We start from the raw sequence: 24,312 nt of genomic DNA, 5'->3' as shown, positions 1-24,312 counted from the left end.
GATAAATATTTCATTGTTAGCATCTTCCCGCACATTTCCTAGAAGATGACATGAGCTGTATATAATAGGAATAATGCAGTTTGTCCGTGATTGCACCTTATTAATGTGACACATCTTAATTTAATACTTCTTCCATAACTTGGTTTGCCCACATGCTTTCCCCAGGTTAAGTCAATTTCATTGCAGAGTATATACTATATGAGAATTTACTTGAAAAAATATGAACAAACAAGATGCAAACAAAATGTCACTCTTATACCAAGATATTTATAAAATATTTTGGTATATTTTCCATCCATTTTTTATACTTTTCCATATGTTCAGTTCAGTTCGGTCACTCAGTCGTGTCCGACTATTTGCAACCCTATGAATCACAGCATGCCAGGCCTCCCTGTCCATCACCAACTCCCGGAGTTCACCCAAACTCATGTCCATTGAGTCAGTGATGCCATCCCACCATCTCATCCTCTGTCGTCCCCTTTCCTCCTGCGCCCAATCCCTCCCAGCATCAGGGTCTTTTCCAATGAGTCAGCTCTTCGCATGAGGTGGCCAAAGTACTAGAGTTTCAGTTTCAGCATCAGTCCTTCCAGTGAACACCCCTGGTCTCCTTTAGGATGGACTGGTTGGATCTCCTTGCAGCCTAAGGGACTCTCAAGAGTCTTCTCTAGCACCACAGTTCAAAAGCATCAATTCTTCAGCGCTCAGCCTTCTTCGCAGTCCAACTCTCACATCCATACATGACCACTGGAAAAACCATAGAGATAATTCTAAAAATAAGAATTTCATTCCTGTTTATCATTCCTACATGGCTAAGGGTGGGACAGAATTTTGGGAGATGATGGATATGTTTATGGCCTTGATGGTGATAATGGTTTAAATGTTAGTTATACACTTATCTCCAAACTTATTGAGTTATATATATTAAATAGTTACATCTTTTTACATGTCAATCATACATCAATGAGGTAGCTTATGTTTAAACTATTGTGTTGGCTGGTATTTTAAACTACTGGGTTGGTTGGATGGCATCACAGATACAATGGACATGAGTTTGAGTAGACTCCACGAGTTGGTGATGGACAGGGAAGCCTGGTGTGCTACAGTCCATGGGGTTGCAAAGAGTTGGATAAGACTGAGCTACCGAACTGAACTGAGATATATATATAGATATATATATATATATATATATAGATATATATATATATAAAATGTGAAAGTGAAAATGTTAGTTGCTACATGGTATCTGATGTTTTGCACCCTGTGGGCTGTAGCCCACCAGGCTCCTCTGTCCATGGGATTCTCCAGGCAAGAACACTGGGGTGGGTAGCCAGTTCCTGCTCTGGGGGATCTTCCCAATCCAGGGGTCAAAGCCAGGTCTCCTACACTGCAGGCAGATTCCTTACTGTTTGAGCCACCAGTGAAGCCCCAGTATAAAACAGGGCTAAATCATGGTTACATTTGAAACATTTTTATTTACTGGGAAATTAATGAGCTTTAATTCTTACAGTTTCATTTGTTTTCCAGCCTCAGGAAATACTGTATTAACAAATTATAGTTGCTAGAGAAGATTGGTTCAGTGGTTTTGATTTTTGTTTTCATTTTAATATCTGTGTGTACTATAGGGATTTTAATTCTGTGTCTGCTTTTAGGTGACTACTTACCTGTATGTTACCAGTCGGGATATGACACCCAAGGAGACTGGATGGCCACATGGGGTGTGGGGCATTGTAAGAGGTGCACAGAGTTTGAGGTTGGAACTTGGTCCTATTCTGCGCTGTCCATTATGCAGCTGTGAAGCTTCTAGCAATTTCTTTTCTTTGCCAAAGTCCTTTTCCTTCTCTAAAAATGAAAATGAGAGGCCAGCCTTTCAGAGTCTTGATGATGAGTTATGTGCATGCAGCACTTGGTCCTAGATTGTGCTCAGTCAAAAGTGACCATTTTATTGCTACCAGTTGGCATGGACTTTTAATGCAGCATGGTATTTGTTTTTCACATTTCTAAATATGACTAGCTGTATATCTGTTGCTTCTCCTATGTCAAAGTTAGCCACCTTCAAAGAAAATCTTCAGCTGGACAAAGTATTTTACTCTGCTTGTGACTGAATACACTTCTTTGCTTTTTTTTTTTTTTAATTTCACTTTATTTTTAAACTTTACATAATTGTATTAGTTTTGCCAAATATCAAAATGAATCCGCCACAGGTATACATGTGTTCCCTATCCTGAACCCTCCTCCCTCCTCCCTCCCCATACCATCCCTCTGGGTCGTCCCAGTGCACTAGCCCCAAGCATCCAGTATCGTGCATCGAACCTGGACTGGCAACTCGTTTCTTATATGATATTTTACATGTTTCAATGTCATTCTCCCAAATCTTCCCACCCTCTCCCTCTCCCACAGAGTCCATAAGACCTTAAAAGCTTCTGCACATCAAAGGAAACTATTAGCAAGGTGAAAAGACAGCCTTCAGAATGGGAGAAAATAATAGCAAATGAAGCAACTGACAAACAACTAATCTCAAAAATATACAAGCAACTCCTACAGCTCAACTCCAGAAAAATAAATGACCCAATCAAAAAATGGGCCAAAGAACTAAATAGACATTTCTCCAAAGAAGACATACAGATGGCTAACAAACACATGAAAAGATGCTCAACATCACTCATTATCAGAGAAATGCAAATCAAAACCACTATGAGGTACCATTTCACACCAGTCAGAATGGCTGCGATCCAAAAGTCTACAAATAATAAATGCTGGAGAGGGTGTGGAGAAAAGGGAACCCTCTTACACTGTTGGTGGGAATGCAAACTAGTACAGCCACTATGGAGAACAGTGTGGAGATTCCTTAAAAAACTGGAAATAGAACTGCCTTATGATCCAGCAATCCCACTGCTGGGCATACACACTGAGGAAACCAGAAGGGAAAGAGACACGTGTACCCCAATGTTCATCGCAGCACTGTTTATAACAGCCAGGACATGGAAGCAACCTAGATGTCCATCAGCAGATGAATGGATAAGAAAGCTGTGGTACATATACACAATGGAGTATTACTCAGCCCTTAACAAGAATACATTTGAATCAGTTCTAATGAGGTGGATGAAACTGGAGCGTATTATACAGAGTGAAGTAAGCCAGAAGGAAAAACACCAATACAGTATACTAACGCATATATATGGAATTTAGAAAGATGGTAACAATAACCCTGTGTATGAGACAGCAAAAGAGACACTGATGTATAGAACAGTCTTATGGACTTCTTTGCTTTTTTTAGAAGACAAGTTATTTATTTATTTGGCTATGTTGGATCTTTGCCATGGCATGTGGGATCTTCAATCTTTGTTGTCGCATGTGGGGTCTAGTTCCCTGACCAGGGCTTGAGCCCGGGCACCCCTGCATTGGAAGCACAGAGTCCCGCCACTAGACCAGCAGAGAAGTCCGTCCTTTGCATTTTTTTAAAGTAAAAAATTGAATTTGAAAACGTATATTAGGCATATCCCATGTGCTAAGGTCAGATAAGCAGGACAATGAATCCTCACCACCATCCAGCTTAGAAGAGATAAAGGAATGTCATTCAGTGATTATAATGCCAAAAATCTATGGGAAGAATAAAGTACTCTGGACCACAGGAGGATACAGTGTGGAGGGGATAGAATTTCACCATCAGAAAGGAAGTCACAGTTACATCTGGGCTATGTCTTAGAGGTGAAATTAACTATTAAAGGAGCAGAAGATCAACAGAGATGTGGGGAGAACTTATGAAGACAGTAGCATAAAAGGCTGTGTTGTACTTGGAGAACAATGCTGTTGGTATGTGAAGTCTCTGGAGCAGTGATGAGAAGTAACGTAAGGACGGTGATTGTGGGTCACTTGCATTATAGGTGAAAGACCTGGACTGTCTGGTGAGAAGCACAGGCTTAGAGGGAGCGAGGATGACGGGCCAGAAGTGTTTTTAACTGTTGACAGTGACAAAGAGCCATGACGAGTGATCTGGGGCAGGCTACTTCACCTTCCCGAGCTTCACTCTGTCATTCATAACATGGTTACAAGATTAGCGCCTATGTTTTAAGGACGTTGTGAGGACTGAATGAGATAAAGAGATCCATCTTGCCTCTCATTACACATTGGATGACTAACGGTTATTACATACTGAACCACTCATCACTGTATGTAAAAACCGATTCTTTAGTTGTGCCTTCAGCATCTTTACCCTGCCAGCAATGTCTATGCCAGTCTCACTCACAGAGACTGAGGCCAGGGACTTGAGGGTGGACATGAGGCATCGCTATCTTCACTGTGTCCTCAGGCCATGTTCACAGGTCTTCACCTTACTGACCCTTCTCTCTGCCCTGATGCCCTCTCTCCTCTATAGCCTGAAGTGTATCACCTCCATGCTTCCAAGGAGGAAACCAAAGAGACACATTTTTCCAAGCCTTGCAGGTAAAACTTAACCCTGTGCAGGGCAATTCCATTTTGCCATCAGAGTTTATCTCTTCAAAAGAAAACACAGCAAATCGATGTTTTCCTCTCGCACCCTCTCCCTTTCTCGTTTCTAGAATCTCACTCATGCATTTAATTTACTTTGGTTTCACTGTGTGCATCTGGGCAAGGGGGCTTTTTACTTTGAGTTGCAAATACATATTCACATTTCCAGCCTCATACTCAAAGCCGCAAGTGAAGATCGCCTTCATTACCTAAGGTAGCACATGAAATTTTATGAAACAGTCAGTCACACCTTCAGTCAATACCTGTGACCTTACAGAAATTCACTGCTTTTGTTTTGCCTGTTTTTCAAGAGAGTAAAAAAGGTGATGAACAGAGAAATGCATAAGGCAATACCAAGCAAAGTGAAAAGGGGTTATTTTAAATGGTCATAAATGAAATTGTACAGTTAAGACAAATTCAGAGTAATATACAGAGATGAAAAAAATATTTAAGATCTGATAGGGTTGTTTATGGTATACTAAAAAGTACAGTGAACTAAGATTCTGAAGTCACAAGTTGATTCTCTCAACTTGACAAATTGCACAAAATGAGAACTCTGATTTTTTTAATTATTTAAAAGTAGTAAAATATGTAATTATTCTCTGTTTCTTGCTCAGAGACACTGTAATGGATGAAAGACAATCCATATTGAATAAACACATGCATAAAACACATGTCAATGCATGCCTGTGTGCTCAGTTGCTTCAGTCATGTCTGACTCTGTGACCCCATGGACTGGAGCCTTCCAGGCTCCTCTATCCATGGGATTCTCCAGTCAAGAATAAGAATCCTGGTTGTCGGTTGCCATGCTCTCCTCCAGGGGATCTTCCAGACTCAGTGATGGAACTTGAATTTCCTGCATCTCCAGCTTTTCAGGCAGATTTTTTTACCCACTGAGCCACCTGGGAAGTCCATAGCATGTGTATGCAAATAACTAGTGTACCATCTTACGGTTAAAAAGGGTATAACATATAAGTAGAGACTCACTGATTTTTATACTTCTTTTTTTTTTATTAATTAATTTTATTTTATTTTTAAACTTTACATAATTGTATTAGTTTTGCCAAATATTTTTATCGCTCAGTTTTTTTATTAAAATAAAAATTTTGATTGAAATTAAGTTGGTAAGCAAGTGTATTAAAATTATTAAATTTGTAATTGTTAAAGTAAAACAATACTGACAAATTCCAAGAACACATAACTTTTTCCTATATACAAGCTCATTGACACACCCCTAAAAAACCTTAATTTCAGAGGTCTAGATTAAAGAAAACTTGAATAATCAGAGTGCCAACCACAGATCATAAGTTACTAGTGATTCTTATATCTTCTAAACACATGAATGTATGAATCATTTTCTTTACCAAAGACTATTTGGTAACTTGCTGAGAATTTAAAAAGCTTTTACGTTTAACCCCAGATTCTAGTATACTTTGATGTTGAACTAAGAATAACCCTGGAAAAATTCCATGGTGAAGTTTATAAAATATTGTAGGACATTCCCTTCAAAGATACATGATATTCAGCCCCTTACCTTAATTAATGGAAGAGTTTTCAGATTTACTAATATTCTTCTCATCCATAGCAATTAATAGATTGTCCTATTGTTATAACCTAAAGTGATGTAAATTTGGGAAGCAAAACTAGTCAAAGCTTTATACTCACCCAGGATTAGGATAAAAACTTATGATGTGTTGCAAAGACAAAATACAGATTGATGTCAGTAGCCTGTTATTTACTTGTTAGAAGAGTTGTATTGACTTGAGGATGGTGAATTACATCCCAGTGTCTGTGGGAGATGCCTTCAAAGTAACAGGATCAGAACATTCTTGAATAATTGTCCTAAAGGGATGTGTGTGTTTCTACGTGTTTACCATGGTGAGAATGAGATGTCGGTCTCAGGCTTTTCAGTAAGTCGGCAAAAATACAATTATTTTTTGTAAACAGTACATTTTATTCTATTAACATTATTTTGAATATATCTGATTCTGGTACTGAATATGCAGGTTGTACACACTTGAATATTAGGCTAAACAGGAATATTAAATTCCTGAGACATGCCAACTAACAAATAATTTGGGTGTGGACACTATGGTTTCCCCAGTAAGCTCTCCCAGATCCATAAACTAATCATACTAGGGGTCTTCGGAGGGATGGAAACATCGTCATTAACAATAACTAAGAGAGAGAATCAGAAGGAGTGATGGATGCAAGCCTGACCATACTCTTCACATTTTTGTACTTCTCTGGGTCATGATACTGTATTTTAGCAGCCATTAAAATGCTACTTTCTTAGATTCAGATCTAAAACTAGAAAGGAACGAGAAAAGGAGGCCTCTCCCTATCAGGTAGTTCTGCAGTACCTATGCGCTGCCTATGCCATTTATGACCGTTAACTCACAGGTTAACAGATAGCTTAATCTGTTTTGCTTCAACTCACCCGAGATTATTCATAAGGTATAGTGAGCCACCTTGGTATGTTCGCATCTAAGAATACTACTTTCCATATACATACATTTCCATTTAACGTGATGAGCTCTACCTTCTCTGAGCGACTTTTCCTTGTTCTCTGCTTTTCAATTGTTTTGTTGATTGTTTGAGCTATTTTTTTTTCTTGTTTCTACTAAAAAGAAAGTGACTTAAACACCTTATTCATGTGAGAAGGTGACTCTTAGGAAAATAAGGTAATGGTGATGCTTTGTATCTGCAGCCCATGTCCTGGGTTCCATGGAGGAGGACCTCCACTTGTATTCTGCTGCCAGAAGGAACGGACACAGCGGACCGGTTACTCAGGCGCGTAGAACCTAATGGTTGGAAGGTGGATAACAGTGAAAAAGATGTATCAGCTGAGGGAGTATAGGGCATGGCGAGTAGAAAGCTGACCATATGGTGGGTTCAGCAAGAAATTGCTTGTTTGTCATTGATTATGCCTTTCTCAGAGCAGCAACAAATATCCTGGTGTGTATTATGACAGGATAAACCTGAACACTCAGTGAATGGAGACATTTACAAATGATGCTCTGGCTGGGTTTGAGTGCTATTTATTAGCCTTTGTCTAGCCTTTTAAATAACATTCACTGTGCTTGGACCACAGAACCCTGGCGTCTCATTCATCTGAAGGCCGAGATGATGGTGGGTGAAAAGCCTGGTGTGTCACAATGCGTACAAAATAAATAGCTGAGTGTAGAGGCAAAGGACAGGAATGATGCCTACTCTGGGAGAAATAGCTCATTGTTTGTTGTTGTTCAGTTGCTAAGTTGTGTCTGACTCTTTTCAGGCCCATGGATTGCAGCCCGCCAGGCTTCCCTGTCCTTCACTATCTCCGGGAGTTTGCTAAAATTCAGATCCATTGAGTCGCTCATAAAAATATGCAATATTCAGAATATTTGGCCAAAGACAAAGAAACTAGGCACCATAGTAGACTCAAAAAGTAAACATATGCAAATCTGAAGGGATCTGCTTTGAGTTGAAAGGTATTTCTCCACCCAGGAGGGCAATCTTTCCTCTTCTCCCCTGCTTCCTTTTTCTCCAGCCTCCATCTTACCACTTAACATACTGTACATTTTTCCTGTTTATCTTGGGAGTTTTCTGTCTACCCCATAAAGATTTTATCCTTGAACATTAACTAGTGTGTGCAAGGCACTTAGTAAATGTTCATGAAATGAATGCATGAATGAGTAACTGAATAGAACATGTCATGCACTTGAAGAAGAACAGGGCTTATTTTCATGGTTTTTCAATACTGTTTATGAAGAGGACATGTCCTCATGTAACACTTTGTTAGAGGTAGATGTTCTCTAAGAATATTCATTGGAAGGACTGAGGTAGCTGAAACTCCCAACACTTTGGCCACCTGATATGAAGAGCTGCCTCATTTGCAAAGACCCTGATGCTGGGAAAGATTGAAGGCAGGAGAAGAGGATGACAGAGGATGAGATGGATGGATGGCATCACTGACTCAATGGACATGAGTTTGAGTAAACTCCAGGAGTTGTTGATGGACAGGGAGGCCTGGCATGCTGCAGTCCATGGGGTCGCAAAGAGTTGGACACAACTGACTGAACTGAACTGAACTGTCCTCTAAGGAGGAAAAACACAGGGTCTTTGTGCCTCTCTCCCTTTGAGAAAAGGTGGGCTGCAGCTCCTCCAGTTTTCAGAGCAGAAGATAGAGCCACATGCTTCTCTCTGGACAGGGTTCCATTTGGTGAGAAGAGGAGTCTCTCGTCTCAGACAGGTGGAGGTCAGGTCTGGGGTGGAGACCCAGGTCAGCTGCTTCCAAGTGATGGCATCTCACCAGTTCCCTGTTTGAGAGGTTAGGACAGCTGCTCTTTCTAATTTGGACCAACGCTTGAGCCATCAGCTTCATTGCACTAGAACTGCTCACAAACCATGGGTCAGTCTTCTTCCTGATAGATGATTGTCATAGACAGTCCCCTTGATGTTGTAACACATGAATCAATGACCTCCTGAAAGCAATATCTCCTGAAATTATTCTCTCTCAGCCCCTCAAAGAGGGAATATATATTCACTCCCCTCCCCAAACTTTTAGGATGTGCTCCATAACAGATTAAAAAAAAAACAACAACCACCAGAAACAATAACTCCAATCATGGTTCTGTGATGCTCTGGGTAGATCTCATGATTATTCCAGCAAGTGCGTCAAGGCTTTCACCTTCATTGATAAGAAAATTATGTCTCTTAAATGTCCCCATCTCTGATGAGAAAAACACAAACCAGTCATTCTTGAAGAAGCCTAATGCTGTGGTGAGCAAGTCTTGTCTGATTCAGAAGAAGAAATGCTGCCTTCACCTTAAAGTGAGACTTGAGGGATAATGAAATACCTTATCACTTAAAAATAAAACCCTTGAGTTCTGCCAAAGTGTCTGCAGCTTCTATTCTTAGCCAATTCTTTCTGAAAAGGCAGCGGTGCCCAAGGCCGACTGTAATTGTGACACCTGGGTGGAATCTACTCCCACTGGAGTATGGCAGTCACTTCTCTCAGACGATTCAGCTGAGAAATAACCCAAGTTCTCTGTCTGGGTTCCATCCTGCTTTGGATAGGAAAATGTATAATCTGGAAAACTGGGCTCAAAGAGGAGTTATTTATTTTTAAGTTTTTATTGGAATATCAGTTCAGTTCAGTCTCTCAGGTGTGTCCGACTCTTTGTGACCCCATGAATCACAGCACATCAGGCCTCCCTGTCCATCACCAACTCGTGGAGTTCATCCAAACTCATGTGCATTGAGTTGGAGATACCATCCAGCCATCTCATTCTTTGTCGTCCCCTTGTCCTCCTGCCCCCAATCCCTCCCAGCATCAAGGTCTTTTCCAATGAGTCAACTCTTCGCATGAAGTGGCCAAAGTATTGGAGTTTCAGCTTCAGCATCAGTCCTTCCAATGAACACCCAGGACTGATCTCCTTTAGGATGGACTGCTTGGATCTCCTTGCAGTCCAAGGGACTCTCAAAAGTCTTCTCCAACACCACAGTTCAAAAGCATCAATTCTTTGGCACTCAGCTTTCTTCACAGTCCAACTCTCACATCCATACATGACCACTGGAAAAATCATAGCCTGACTAGACGGACCTTTGTTGACAAAGTAATGTCTCTGCTTTTGAATATGCTATCTAGGTTGGTCATAACTTTCCTTCCAAGGAGTAAGCATCTTTTAATTTCATGGCTGCAATCACCATCTGCAGTGATTTTGGAGCCTAAAAAAATAAAGTCTGACACTGTTTCCACTGTATCTCCATCTATTTCCCATGAACTGATGGGACCAGATGCCATGATCTTAGTTTTCTGAATATTGAGCTTTAAGCCAACTCTTTCACTCTCCTCTTTCACTTTCATCAAGAGGCTTTTTAGTTCTTCTTCACTTTCTGCCATAAGGTTGGTGTCATCTGCATATCTGAGGTTACTGATATTTCTGCCGGCAATCTTGATTCCAGCTTGTGCTTCTTCCCGTCCAGCATTTCTCATGATGTACTCTGCATAGAAGTTAAATAAGCAGGGTGACAATATACAGCCTTGACGTACTCCTTTTCCTATTTGGAACCAGTCTGTTGTTCCATGTCCAGTTCTAACTGTTGCTTCCTGACCTGCATATAGGTTTCTCAAGAGGTAGGTCAGGTGGTCTGGTATTCTAATCTCTTTCAGAATTTTCCACAGTTTATTGTGATCCACACAGTCAAAGGCTTGGCATAGTCATTGTGTTAGGTTCAGGTATACAACAACATTAATCACTTAGATAGAAGGATAGATAGACAGATTCTTTTTTAGGTTCTTTTCCCATATGCGTGCATGTGTGCTAATTTGCTTTAGTCGTGTCTGACTCTTTCTGACCCGATAGACTATAGCCTGCCAGGCTCCTCTGTCCATGGCGTTCCCCAGGCAAGAATACTGGAGTGGGTTGCCATTTCCTCCTCCAGAGGATCCTGCCCACCCAGGGATAGAACCCACATCTCTCAAGTCTCCTGCATGGAAAGGTGGTTTCTTTACCACTAGCACCACTTGGGAAGCTCCTTCTTTTCCCACATAGGTTATTACAGAGTATTGGGTAGAGTTCCCTGTGCTATACAGTAGGTCTTTATTAGTTATTTATTTTATATAGTATGTGTATATGTCAATCCCAATCTCTCCATTTATTCCTCTTCCCTCTTCCCTCCTGGTTATCATGTTTGTTTTCTACATCTGTATCTCTATTTCTGTTTTTTATATAAGTTCATTTATATCATTTTTTTTTAGTTTCCAATTATGAGTGATATCTGTATTTGTTTTTTTCTGTATGACTTACTTCACTTAATATGATAATCTTTTGGCCCATCCATATTCCTGCAAATGGCATTTTTCATTATTTTTAATGCTTTAATCGCATTGTATACATGTACCACATCTTTATCCATTCATCTGTTGATGGACATTCAGGTTGCTTCCATGTTTTGGCTATCATAAACAGTGCTGCAGTGAATATTGGGGTACATGTGTCTGTTCAAATTAGATTTTTCTTCAGATATATATGCCTAGGAGTGGGGTTGCTGGATCATATGGTATTACTGTTTTTAGGTTTTAAATTTAATAGTAGAAAAAGAACAGTGGTGTTTACTAGGTTACTGGTGGGATCTGGTGATAGTAACAAACTCTACTAATGATAATAACCATTTTTTACAATACTTTATTGTGCAAATAAACTTCATCTTGGTCCTTAGACAGTAATTCTGGGTGAACAGTTGAGATTTTACTGTTGTTACCATTCTACAGATGAAACTGTCATTCAAAGATGTTAGACTGATTTGATAATCCCAGGGAAGAGAGGAGCTGAGCATGTATTTATCACACTGGAAGCTGGTTGAAATCCATGGAGGAAATTTTCAATTTTATTTGTATCTTCGCCAAGCTCTTCATACCTAGTATCTTACTCTACTCATAGTAGGAGTTCAAATATTCATTTTTCTATTCATTTAAATGTGTTGTTATGTTAGTTGCTCAGTCATGTCCCATGTTCTGCAACTGCATGGACCGAAGACCACCACGTTCCTCTGTCCATGGGATTCTGCAGACAAAAATAGTGGAGAGGGCAGCCATTTTCTTTGGAGAATGTTAATTCCTTGAAAATACATTAAAACAACCTCAGTCCTCCGTAGCTAAGATTGTAAAGGCATACATTGTATATTTTCTTTCTTTCCTGTCTTTCTTCTTGTATTCCTAGCACCTAAGAAATGCATACTTCATTTAAATAAGTGAATAAATAGTCAAATAAGCACAAGAAAGCATGAATAGGCTCTTAATGTGAAGGCAGTCATGAAGGAATATGTACCACAGCAGTGAATAGTATCTAACAGCTTTCAAGCAAAACTTGAAAACTATGAGAGCTATATGTTCATATTTAATACTTATTAAAGCTTACTTCTTGATTACTAATTTATTTTGAACAAAATTGCATTGTATTTCTACTTTTTATAAATTAAAACAGAATAAAATACATTAGGCTACAATAACTTTAAGAAAACGCCTAGTTTTCTTCTCAGACCAAGAAAAAAAAAAAGTGATTTTTGTCTAGAAGACAAAAATTGCTAAGAAAATGAGATATCTATGATATTTGTATGCATAGTAAATAAAAACTTTATTGATTACAAGTTACCTATAATGTTAAATCTGATTTTAAGTGCATAAATTTGAGTGAACATTTGGTGTGGATTTTTTATGCCTTTCTAAAGATTTTACTTACCAAAAATAAGTTCTGCTTGCCATTAAAAAAAAGTTATTGGTGATTTGCTCAATTTAGCAGTAGTTCATTATGGAAGGCTGATGTTAAAAAGTACCATATGCAGCATGTCTTTTTTTTTTTTTTTTGAAATGATTGAAGGACAGTTTCTTTTTCTTTCCAATTTACATTTGAATTCTATATGCTGAATCATTAAGGTTATATTCAATAATCTGACTCCAACTTTGATGTCTAAGAATATTAAGAAAATATATTTTCAGAAAGATGTGTCCTACTTTTTAAAAATTATGATAGTTAATTAATAAAGAAATTCTACAAGAGTTTGCTGAATAAGAATCCATATTCATATACGAATTAACATAATGATTATTTGTCAAATGTGACTGAGAAACATGTTACATGTAATAATGCCTGACACAGATGTTTGGGTTAAAAACTGAGAAGAATAATATTGTCTGAAGTGCTCAAGTCAAAAGTGATGTGTTTTCACTGCTGTCAACTATGGGTGTTCATATTAGTGTTTTTTTTTTTATATTATGAATCACTGAGCCAGATACTCTGAATGTAGACAGCCAATTTATATATTATTACCACAAAGAACATCTATACAGAGGCTCCCTCATGCACAGGGAGTCCCTGTATACAGTCCTTCCCTCATAAAGAGCGTTTGTGTGTCACAGAAGAGGCACAGATCAGAGAAGCTGTGCTTGGCGTAGTTTAAAACTGAACTGAATTGTTTTGAGGTGAGACAACCTGAAATGCAGATCTTCCTCAACTTACGGTGGGGTGTGTGTTAGTCATTCAGTTGTGTTCGACTCTGTGACCCCATGGACTGTAGCCCACCAGGCTCCTCTGTCTGTGGGATTTTCCGGGCAAGAATACTGGAGTGGGTTGCCATTTCCTCCTCCAGGGGATCTTCCTGACCCAGGGTTTCCTGGGTCTCCTGCATTGCAGACAGGTTCTTTACCATCTGAGCCACCTGGGTTGCATCCTGATAAACAATGGGGTTACATTCTGATAAACTCAGAGTAAATTGAAAGTACCTTAAGTAAAAACTACATTCAATGTGCCTGCCCTGCCTAGCATGGTTCACCCTGGCTTCTGTCAACATGCTCAGAGCTTACATCTACCTACAGCTGGGCAAAACCATCTAACACAGAGTCTGTTTTAAAATAGTGCATTCTGTTATTTGTTGACGGCTGTCCTGAACGTGGAAAAGAGCACAGCTTTCTGGGTCCTGAGTGGTCGCGACTGTATTGTTTGTTCACGCTGGTGATCTCTGGGCTGGCTGGGAGCTGTGTCTGCCACTGCCCAGCGTCACTGGCCCAGGAAAAGGTCGCAATTCAGAACTCCAAGGATGGTTTCTGAGCACTGCTTTCACAGCATCATAAAGTGGAAAACTCTAGGTTTGAACTGTCATAAATCGGGACCATCTGTACTGTGAAATGGTAGTAACATTTAAGTGGGAGTAAATTATTTGTAGTAAAGCAAACAAGAAAAACTACAGAGATAACATTTTAGTAGAGAGGAGAGTAGGAAGCCTGGGGTGTGCTCTCTGTGTGCGGGCCAGCTAGGTGCCCCCGCAGCATCCTCCTGGTGAGCCTCAGCCTGGACCTGGTCTGAAGTGTTCTCTTCAGAAGTCAAGGAGACTGCCTTCCTTCAGGGTCTTCCCAAAATGGGCATCTAGTTGCTGGGTGGTTGTTGTTCAGTTGCTAAGCTGTGTCCAACTCTTTGCAGCATGCCATGGAACTTCCCTGTCCTTCACTATCTCCTGGAGTTTGCTCAAACTCATGTCCATTAAGTCAGTGAAGCCATCCTGAGACCGGTAGCTATTTCATTCAATCACCATGCAAGCCCCATCAGCAAAACGGGTCTTGATGGTCCATGCTGGTGGATGGAGGCCCCGAAGCCTTGCACCAGTGCATGTGTTTTCCAGCACATCCTTCTGTGAAATCAATCTGTAAGGATGGGAAGAGGGAAAACAGTCTGTTATTTAGGGACCTCTCACCGGATGTACGGAGGAGCAGAGTGTGTGAGTGGAGAGAACACAGGTGGAGGTGGACAGAGAGGTCTGTGGCCCTGCAGCTTTTTCTTGGAGATAAAGGGGCTACTTGAGGCATCAAAGAACATCCACCGCATTTTATTTGTGTGTAGCACGTGACTCTTCAAGGTCTTTGTCAGAGTCCAGAGAAAAATCCATTCATATATCAAGAGGTGGTTAGGGCAAGGGAAAGCTTCAACTCATTTTAAGTAAACTCACAAATGATTAATGTATAAATCAGTATGACAATTTCTAAAATTCTAATAGCATATCCCACATCCCTGGGAGTGGCCCAATGGTCAGTTCATCTTTGTAGTTAACCATAGTTGGGTCTGGTAGGTCAGTTGTGAGTTCCTGATACTTCCATTCTCAATGGGTCAGCACTCTCTACTCTGTCATTCTTAAGGGGCACACACCTCTTGCAGCGAGGATGTCATTTTCTTGTTCCATGAGTATAATTTTCATTTCTGTGAATTTTTTTTTGTTTGTTTGCCTTTGTTCCTTGTTTAGTTGTCAGCATTGTGATAGAAATGAATTGACATAAGGATTTTTTTTTAATTGGAATTTGAGTCTTGATCAAATTCCACACATACTTTTAAAAGTGTTGTATATATTTCTTCTGGGGCTTATCTGGTGACTCAGTGGTAAAGAATCCTCCTGTCAATGCAGGAGATGTGGGTTCAATCCCTGGGTTGGGAAGATTCCCTGGAGAAGGAAATGACAACTCACTCTAGAATTCTTGACTGGGAAATCCCATGGACAGAGAAATCCAGTAGGCTACAGTCCATGAGGTCTCAAAGAGTCAGATACACTTAGCAACTAAACAAAATAATAGTAATATTTCTATCAGAGTGTGATATCTATTATGAGTTCAATTACTATTATCATTATCTTTGGCATATTTACTCTCAGATATTCATGCTAGCTTTAGACTTTAGAGATACCATATACTAAATCACAAGTTTCTGTTAATATAATAATTAATGCAATAAAAGATTGAACAATCAGAAAATGGGTGTGTATCTCCCACATGGGGAAGCTTGTGCTTGATCAAATGAGTCAGTCTTTCTCCTGTATTTCTAGAGAATGTAGTTTCTGGTATAATTTATAAATTTTATAATTTATTTTCAGATTTACTTATGTGCTTCTGATAGACACTCATCCCTTTATAAAAAGCAAGACAAATTAGAATAATTGAAATTTTTTGTATCAAAATGTTCGACAGGAACATTTTCTACAATTCACATAATTTGGCATTTGTGAGATGCCATTTAATGGATCATACAAGTGTTTTTCTTTCTGCCACATGCCATTTCTCAGTTGAAATTTTGCTAAAACCAACCTGATTATCAACACTAAGGCACATTCCATTTAAATATTACATTGGTTTTACCTTGATTTTTACAATAGTAGAAACATTAACATAAGAATTTCAACTTGCAAATAATGATTAAATAAAAGAAACCATTTATATATATATACATATGCAAAACACACTCTAGAGTCTCTTTATTTATATATATATATATATATATATGACTAAATGTGAATATTAAATATATCATCTTTTTTAATGCTAGTTTTTTTTTTAATTGAAGTATGGTTGATTTACAATGTGTTTTGTTCAGATGTCCATCTATATATATTTTTTTCAGATTCTTTCTCATTTTAGGAATATAGGTAATAATCTATAATGGTTATCACTTAGTATATGTTATTACCTATAGGTGCTACACCGTAGGTTCTTGTTTATCTAAATGCTTGTCATCTTAATCATGAGATGCAGCACAGACTGCCTTAGGAACAGTAGACATTTGTTCCTCACAGTTCTGGAGGCTGGGGAGTCCAGGCTCAGGGCACCCCCAGATTAGATATGTGGTGAGAGCTCCCTTTGGCTCATAGACTCTTTCATCTGCCTGTGTCCTCACAGGGTGGAGGGGAGAGAGCTCTCTGTGGTATATTTCACAAGGGTACACATCCCATTCATAGGGGCTCCATCCTCATGAACTCATTGCCTCCTAAGGCCGTGCCTCCTGACACCATGGCTATGGGGCTTAGATTTCAACATACGAATTTTGGGGGAGCACAGACATTCAGACCTAAGCACAACCTTATGTTCATTGTAACACAAGTGCTGACGCAGAGCAGTGCTGTTCACAACGTGAGACGCACATGGATCATTGAGGATTAAGAAGCAGGTCTAATCCCGTAGGCGGCAGTGGTAGTGCTGAGATTCTGAATTTCTAGAAAGTTTCCAACTGATGCATAAGATGTGAGACCCTGCTGAGTAGCAAAGACATAGAAGATGTGATTTACTAAATGGGTCTTATTTCCCTAAGTAACTTAGTATATATTCTTCTCATACTGCTCCTTGAGGATGTTTCCATCCGGTTCTCAGGACTAATGCTATGATCTAAAACTTTAAATGCATTCTTATTGTTATTTAAGGCATGTATGTTTACATGCTAGCTTGATCACACTGACAAAGCCTTCTAACACATATTTTGTGTCTATGATAGATATAAAATATTACATATATTTTAACATGTTCTCATTTAATAATAACAGACCCCTTTTATCTCCTGCTAATTGATTATTTAAGTAATTTTGTGGCACAAGTGGTCATTTGTTTACAACAAAATATCAAAATAGAATAGCATGGAAATAGTACAGTTTGAGAGAGAAATTTCACACTTTTTAAATGCAATAGTGAATATCATTGGAGAAGGCAATGGCACCCCACTCCAGTACTCTTGCCTGGAAAATCCCATGGACGGAGGAGCCTGGTAGGCTGCAGTCCGTGGGGTGGCTAAGAGTTGGACACTACTGAGTGACTTCCCTTTCACTTTTCACTTTCATGCATTGGAGAAAGAAATGGCAACCCACTCCAGTGTTCTTGCCTGGAGAATCCCAGGGACCGGGAACCTGGTGGGCTGCCATCTATGGGGTCGCACAGAGTTGGACACGACTGAAGCGACTTAGCAGCAGCAGCAGCAGCAGTGAATATCATTATGATAGCAAGATTTAATGAAATTTAACAATGATGCTTATCTCTCAGCCTCATTAATGGAAGATTAATGAATTATGTGTACACCACTAGTGCCTTCTATTAAACATTGCCTTCTGACAATTAAATAAGTCTAGTGCTTTAGAAGAAAAACTGTATCCACAACAGGATAGTAAGGTGTCTCTGGGAAAAGGAGGAGACAATAGGGTGAAATCTGACAGGAACACCGTGTTTTCATTCCTTAAATCATAAGTATTAACGACAACATAGTTTAAGCTACACAGTTGGTTACTGGGTTCTATGAAATTATTTTATGTATTTTTATGATTCATTACTTTAAACTCTAATAATAATAAATAGGGTTTACTTAATACATATTAAGATTTTTATTATGCATTTTTCAAAGTTTATATTTAAAGTGAGACATGTAAAATATCATGTATGAAACGAGATGCCAGTCCAGGTTCAATGCACAATACTGGATGCTTGGGGCTGGTGCACTGGGACGACCCAGAGGGATGGTATGGGGAGGGAGGAGGGAGGAGGGTTCAGGATGGGGAACACATGTATACCTGTGGTGGACTCATTTTGATATTTGGCAAAACTAATACAATTATGTAAAGTTTAAAAATAAAATAAAATTAATTAAATAAAAAAAAAGAAAAAAAAAATAAAGTGAGGAGCTTTAGCTATCTGAAACAAACCAGAAAAGCCCGGTTTGCAGGTGGGAAGGTATTTAAAGCTCCTTTAGTGCAGGGGGCCCCCAAACCCCCAGTGCAGGGCCCACACCTGGGCCTTGAACACACATCAAGAGGAGAGGTGTGATTCTTGACTAGACTGTTGATCCCTCTTTGAGCAGCTGGAGAGCTCTTCATATTTACCGCAGCTATATCTCCCCTACCTTCCATCGTTCGCTGTGTGTTCTGCTGAGATGATAATTTAATAAAACAGTCCAAATATCTTTTTCCTGAAATCCTCTTGCACATGTTTGGAGACAGAAAGTACGTCTCACTCGTCTGCCATCCTGCCTTCCTCTGAACTCCTTCCACGACATCTGCATCTCAGGGCTCCACTCAGTGCTGCAGAAATAGAATAACAAATATACGACCCAGTGAAGCTGCTAATTCTCCACTCTAATCCCATTTCTACAATAAAGACTTGGATGCAAATAGCTTTTTCTGATAGCTGCATCCCAATGTTGGTTCACAGTAACTTAGTTTCATTTTTTAATTAAAAACCCTACATCTTTTGCCAACTGAGGTTGAAGCCATCTTGTGCTTGTATACTGGTTTAGCTGATATGAGTCATGTTTTTCTTTGAGGGCAAGGCTGTAAACTGAACTGCAGAAACACTTACTCTTCTTGTGAACTTGAGTCTATTGCCTTAACTTAGTAAAAAATCGGCAGCGGAGACTCAGGTATTTCCTCCTAAGCACATTTGTGATCCCCTTTTTCCCCTTCTATAAAAATACTCTCATGCTAGCAAGGAAATGTTGTCATTGAAATTTGGTTCTCCCACCAATGAAATAATGCTTATATTTCAATAATACAGTACATTGAGTCATTCAAGGCTAAACTCCACTTAGATTTTCACTCACATAAAATCAATCAGGACCCTGTACTTTAAAATATGCAGTATGGTTTAAAGATAAGAAATTCAGTTACTGAGTGGTTTCTTTCATTTTGGTGGATAAAATTAATTTTTTTTTGTTAAAATATCTAAGAACAATTAAATGGTATGAGGCCTGTAACTCTAAGAAAACCAATAGAGTTCCTTCCTTGAGTTTGGAGAACAAGGAACAATTACATAGTTGAACCAACTTTCTAACAACTTAAAACACAGTCAATGTTCTATTTCTGAATATTTGAAATAGCTCGTGGTGTTTTACTTAAATATGGCAGGAAGTGGGGTTTTGAAGGCTTTGGACAATCCAACTGTCTTATTCCTGAACTTGAGCTCTAGATTTGCCCTTTGTTTCTAGTGGATGAAATATGTGGTTAGTCTTCCTAGAGATGAATTTACCATCAAATTTCAGGCCCCTTATTTTCGGTACCCTATTTCTTTTTTTATTTTTTATTTATAGTACCCTATTTCTAATGTGTTCATCTTGTCAAATATTCTTGTAAATGTTAGACATTAAAAGTGCAAATGGTTAAGACCACTGTCTCTTTCCACTTTGACTTCTCTACCACCACTCATCTCATGGTGAATGGCCCAAGGGCATTCTGAGGTCACCGCTAAGGAGAAATTCAACTGGAGGTATATTAACTTGTCTTCAGTGAGAAATATTTATGGGATTCCCAGGTATATGGTGCATGGTTAAGATTCTGATAGTTGTCCTGTTCAGAAGTGGCTTTTAGGAATGCTGGTACTCAGTGCTATAAGATGAACAGAGACGAGATTGTATCATGGTGTGAACAGGTCCCCAAGTACCCGACACCTGTAGTGCGTGAGTGGAAAAAAAAATAAGGACTGACGTGTGCAGAGCCAGAATCTGGTCTATGGGAAATGGTTCTGATCATAAGACTTGCAAAGTGACAAGTGGAAGGCGAAGTTCGTGTTGACACCAACCTAGACTTTCAGAAATGGACTTGATTATTCAGGGATCTTCCCTGTGGCTCAGGCGGTAAAGAATCTGCTTGCAATGCAGGAGACCTGGCTTCAATCCCTGGATTGGGAAGATCCCCTGGAGAAGGGAATGGCAATCCACTCCAGTATTCTTGCCTGGAGAATCCCATGGATAGAGAAGCTTGGCGGGCTACAGTTCATGGGGTCGCAAAGAGTCAGACAGAACTGAGCAAGTAACACTTACTATGTATAGTGTATCCTGGCATGGAGTGGAACTTGTCTTTTTTCTATTTGTTTATAATGGCCCTTGTGATAGCTCTCCAATATGAATCATGGTAAAAGTGACAAAACTCAAATTTAATCTTCAATTTGAGAAAAGGATTTAGAACAATTTATTAAAAGAAATAAGTATTTCTTGTTATAGGTGTTTAAGAGAGGTTCCACTTGTCTCACCTTTCAAATTAAATATATTTATTAAATACAGAAAAAATAAGATATAAACAAGCATGATAAAGATTAGTGTTGAAAATTATGTTGGCAAAGTGAAGCAAATATTAATAAAAAAGTTAAATCAAACAAACTCAGTTACTCCTTAAGATAAAAAGATATATTTTGAATAGAATTATTAGGCTTTGTATTGTTTGATAAAGCAATTAATGAAGAAGAGGAAATTAAATATTTAAAAAATATTTATACTTGTTGATTTAACTAAACATCAGTTTAGTTAATTTAGTTGATTTAATTAAACATCAGTTAAATAAATTGCATCAATAATAATAACATAAGACAAAATATACCCCAAAAATCTAGCTATTAACCAAAACGTGGGTAATAAGTGTCAATGCAAAGATCATTTATTATTAATCATTTCACATAAGTTTGAAGAGCCCTAAAGACTTACTGACCATGAATGAAAATAGTCTGTTAGAAATCTTCCCAAATTTGACAATATAAAAAATTACATGACTTTAACAATAACTAGTTTTGTATCTAGACCAAACTTTCTATTAACAATTATATTTTTTAATTCAATTTGCCATGGTGGGGGGGTGGTTAGGCGATCTATTTTGTTGACTAAAGGAATTATTTCAAACAATGAGATTTAAACTTCTCTGAATTTTTTTTTTAAGTCTGTACTTGAGAAGGTGGGATGCAGAGCTTTGTGTAACTTCACAGTTTTCATACAGAATTTGCCTCAAGTCGGTATGTGACCTGAGCTCTCTCCACTGTTATCAACTCCTGTGCCTTTTATCCTTCCCCAAATCACACGACTGAGAAAGTGTGTGCTATCATTAGAGCGCTCCAATGTCAGGCTGTCAGTTCAAAACCAAAACGTCAAATTTTAATTCCTCACCTTTTCCTAAAAGGTTTTGCTGTCAATCTCTTAGTCATAGAGGATTAACATCTTTTTTAGGAGGGAGTAATATTTGATTTCTTCCTCCATATCTACTTCAGGCAGTCCATCACGACTGATAATTTCTAAGAGACTCATTTCGACTTCTTCTCATGCTGAGTTAGTTCAAGCTCTTACATTACCGGTTAGATCCTCCAGAGCCCAGTTAACCAGTGTATTCATGTATCCCTTCCAACTGGTCTCTTTGTCTTTCTTCCTAACCCATTTTCTGTGAAATTATTCAATTATCAAATATGTATAAAACACTCAAGGTGTCAAGTCTGAAACCGGTGCAACAAGGAAGGCGAGACACTTCTGTACTTTCAGAGCAATCAGCGTTTTTGAGGGAAGTAGCTGCCTTCCTGCCGATGCTGTATGTTAAATGTGAGCATCAGGATAATAGGGCAACCATGAGCGAATGAAGAACGCGATGCAGTCCTGCGACTCAGGGCTGGATTGGTTCCCAGGACCACAGAGACAGCAGGAAGCATCTGCTGACCACTCCTGGGCCAGCTCTGCATGAAGCCTTTGTAACATCTCCAGCAGGACCTGTTTGCTCTTCTGACACCACCCCTTAGGAGCTATGTGACCTTGGACAAAGAACCCTGAACTTGAAATTCTCATCTACAGGGTGGACATGTGTGCATGCTAAGTCATTTCAGTTGTGTCCCACTCTTTGCGACCCCCTGGGCTGCATCCCACCAGGCTCCTCTGTCTATGGAATTTCCCAGGCAGGAATACTGGAGTGTGTTGCCATTTCTTTCTCCAGGGGAGTCTTCCCCATCCTGCATCTCTTATGTCTCCTGCAGTGGCAGGCGATGTTTTTTTTTTTAACCACAGGCACCACCTGGGAAGCCCCATTGACAGAGTAGGGAAACCAAGAAATAGAGTGAGGCAGAGACCTTAAAGAACTTGCCCAAGTGGATAAAAAATTTACAGCCATATGCATACACAGAACCAGCTTCCAGAGTCGGTGCTATTCTGTTGAGGCCAGGCACATTTTTCCCCATAAAACTTCCCTGTGATCATGAGGTTTATCTTCTCAAATTCACTAATTATTTCCCCTGAGAGTTAGGTCTGTCTACAGTCACAGTGCAGTGTTCACAAGCCTACTTCTGAGGCTTCTAGCTGAAGGTCCATGCTTCCTGATGTCTTTCTGCAGCTCTTGCGGCTGATTCACTAATGACTGTGAAGCTCTGACTTCCGACGTCTTAGGATTTCTCATCTTTCCCCACCTGAGGGCCCTGCACATTCTCTCTCTTCAGGCAGATGCTTTCCACAATTTCTAAACCAATGCTCTGCTCATCCTAAAACGTTTTCTGGGTCACTGTGATCATAGTGATCTCTTCATCACCTGAATATCTCTAAGAAGCATCACCCGTATCTTCCTGGATGCAAATCATAGTGTATTCAGAACTGTTTTCACTGCCTTGTAAAACTTGACATCGCTCAGTCCCATTGGCACAGAGATCTGAGTGAGGCCAGGAGTCCAGAACTGAAAACTCAGGCCAACAGAATGTGTTCTAGAAAAACACCTGACAACTGATGGGAAGCAAAGTTTTCCAACGACAAGTAGATCTCCCAGAAAGCTGATGTGGAGTAATAAAAACGTCTACAGATAACCTGAGTGCCTCCAGTCACTCTGTCATATTAGAAAATCAAGTTACAACATCCATTTGGGAAAACGTTAAGTGGGATAACAGGTTTATGCCTGAAAATGTGGCTATTTATTACCTGTTCATCATTAAATACTGAATAAAGCAGAAGTGTTCAGTGGTGAGCCCTGGAATCAGAAAGACCTGGGTTCTAATGCTGGCACCACCCGCAAGCTCTGTGACCTTGGACACATAACTCTGAAGTTGAAATCCGCAGCTGCAGAATGGGGAAGCCTGCATGACCCACCTCCTAGGGCCCCAGGAGGATGAGAGAAGCCGTGAGGTGTTTGATCCAGTGCCTGGCACAGGGCGGGTCACAGCACAGGTCACTGCTGTCTGTCTTATCCTTGTCACTGCTGCATCATTGCCATTCGTGTTCTATCAACATTTACTTAAGACTCGTTCACCTCCTCTCTTGGCAATATGTGGAGTCTGAGGGAAGAGACATTTAAAATTTTGTCTTATTTTTTTGGTTTTCAAGTTTTTTATTGAAATATAATTGAGCTATAATATTGTGTTAACTTCAGGTGTACAACAAAGTGATTCAGTTATAGATGTGTATACACACACACACACACACACACGTATATATATATGCACTGCTGCTCTTTAGTCACTCAGTCATGTCCAACTCTTGTGACTCCATGGACTGTAGCCTGCCAGGTTCCTCTGTCCATGGGGTTTGCCAGACAAGATTACTGGAGTGGAATGGAGTTGCCATTTCCTTTATACAGATATATATATATATATATTTAAAATTATTTTCCATTATAGGTTATTATAAGATATTGAGTACAGTTCCCTATCCTCGTTGGTTTTCTAATTATTTTATATGTAGTAGTCAATGGCACCCCACTCCAGTACTGTTGCCCGGAAAATCCCATGGATGGAGGAGCCTGGTGGGCTGCAGTCCATGGGGTTGCTAAGAGTCAGACACAACT

This window comes from Bison bison, unplaced genomic scaffold (genome assembly GCF_000754665.1).
Source record: "Bison bison bison isolate TAMUID 2011002044 unplaced genomic scaffold, Bison_UMD1.0 scf7180017864494, whole genome shotgun sequence".
NCBI classification, from domain to species: Eukaryota; Metazoa; Chordata; class Mammalia; order Artiodactyla; family Bovidae; genus Bison; species Bison bison.
This window is presented reverse-complemented; position numbering follows the sequence as displayed.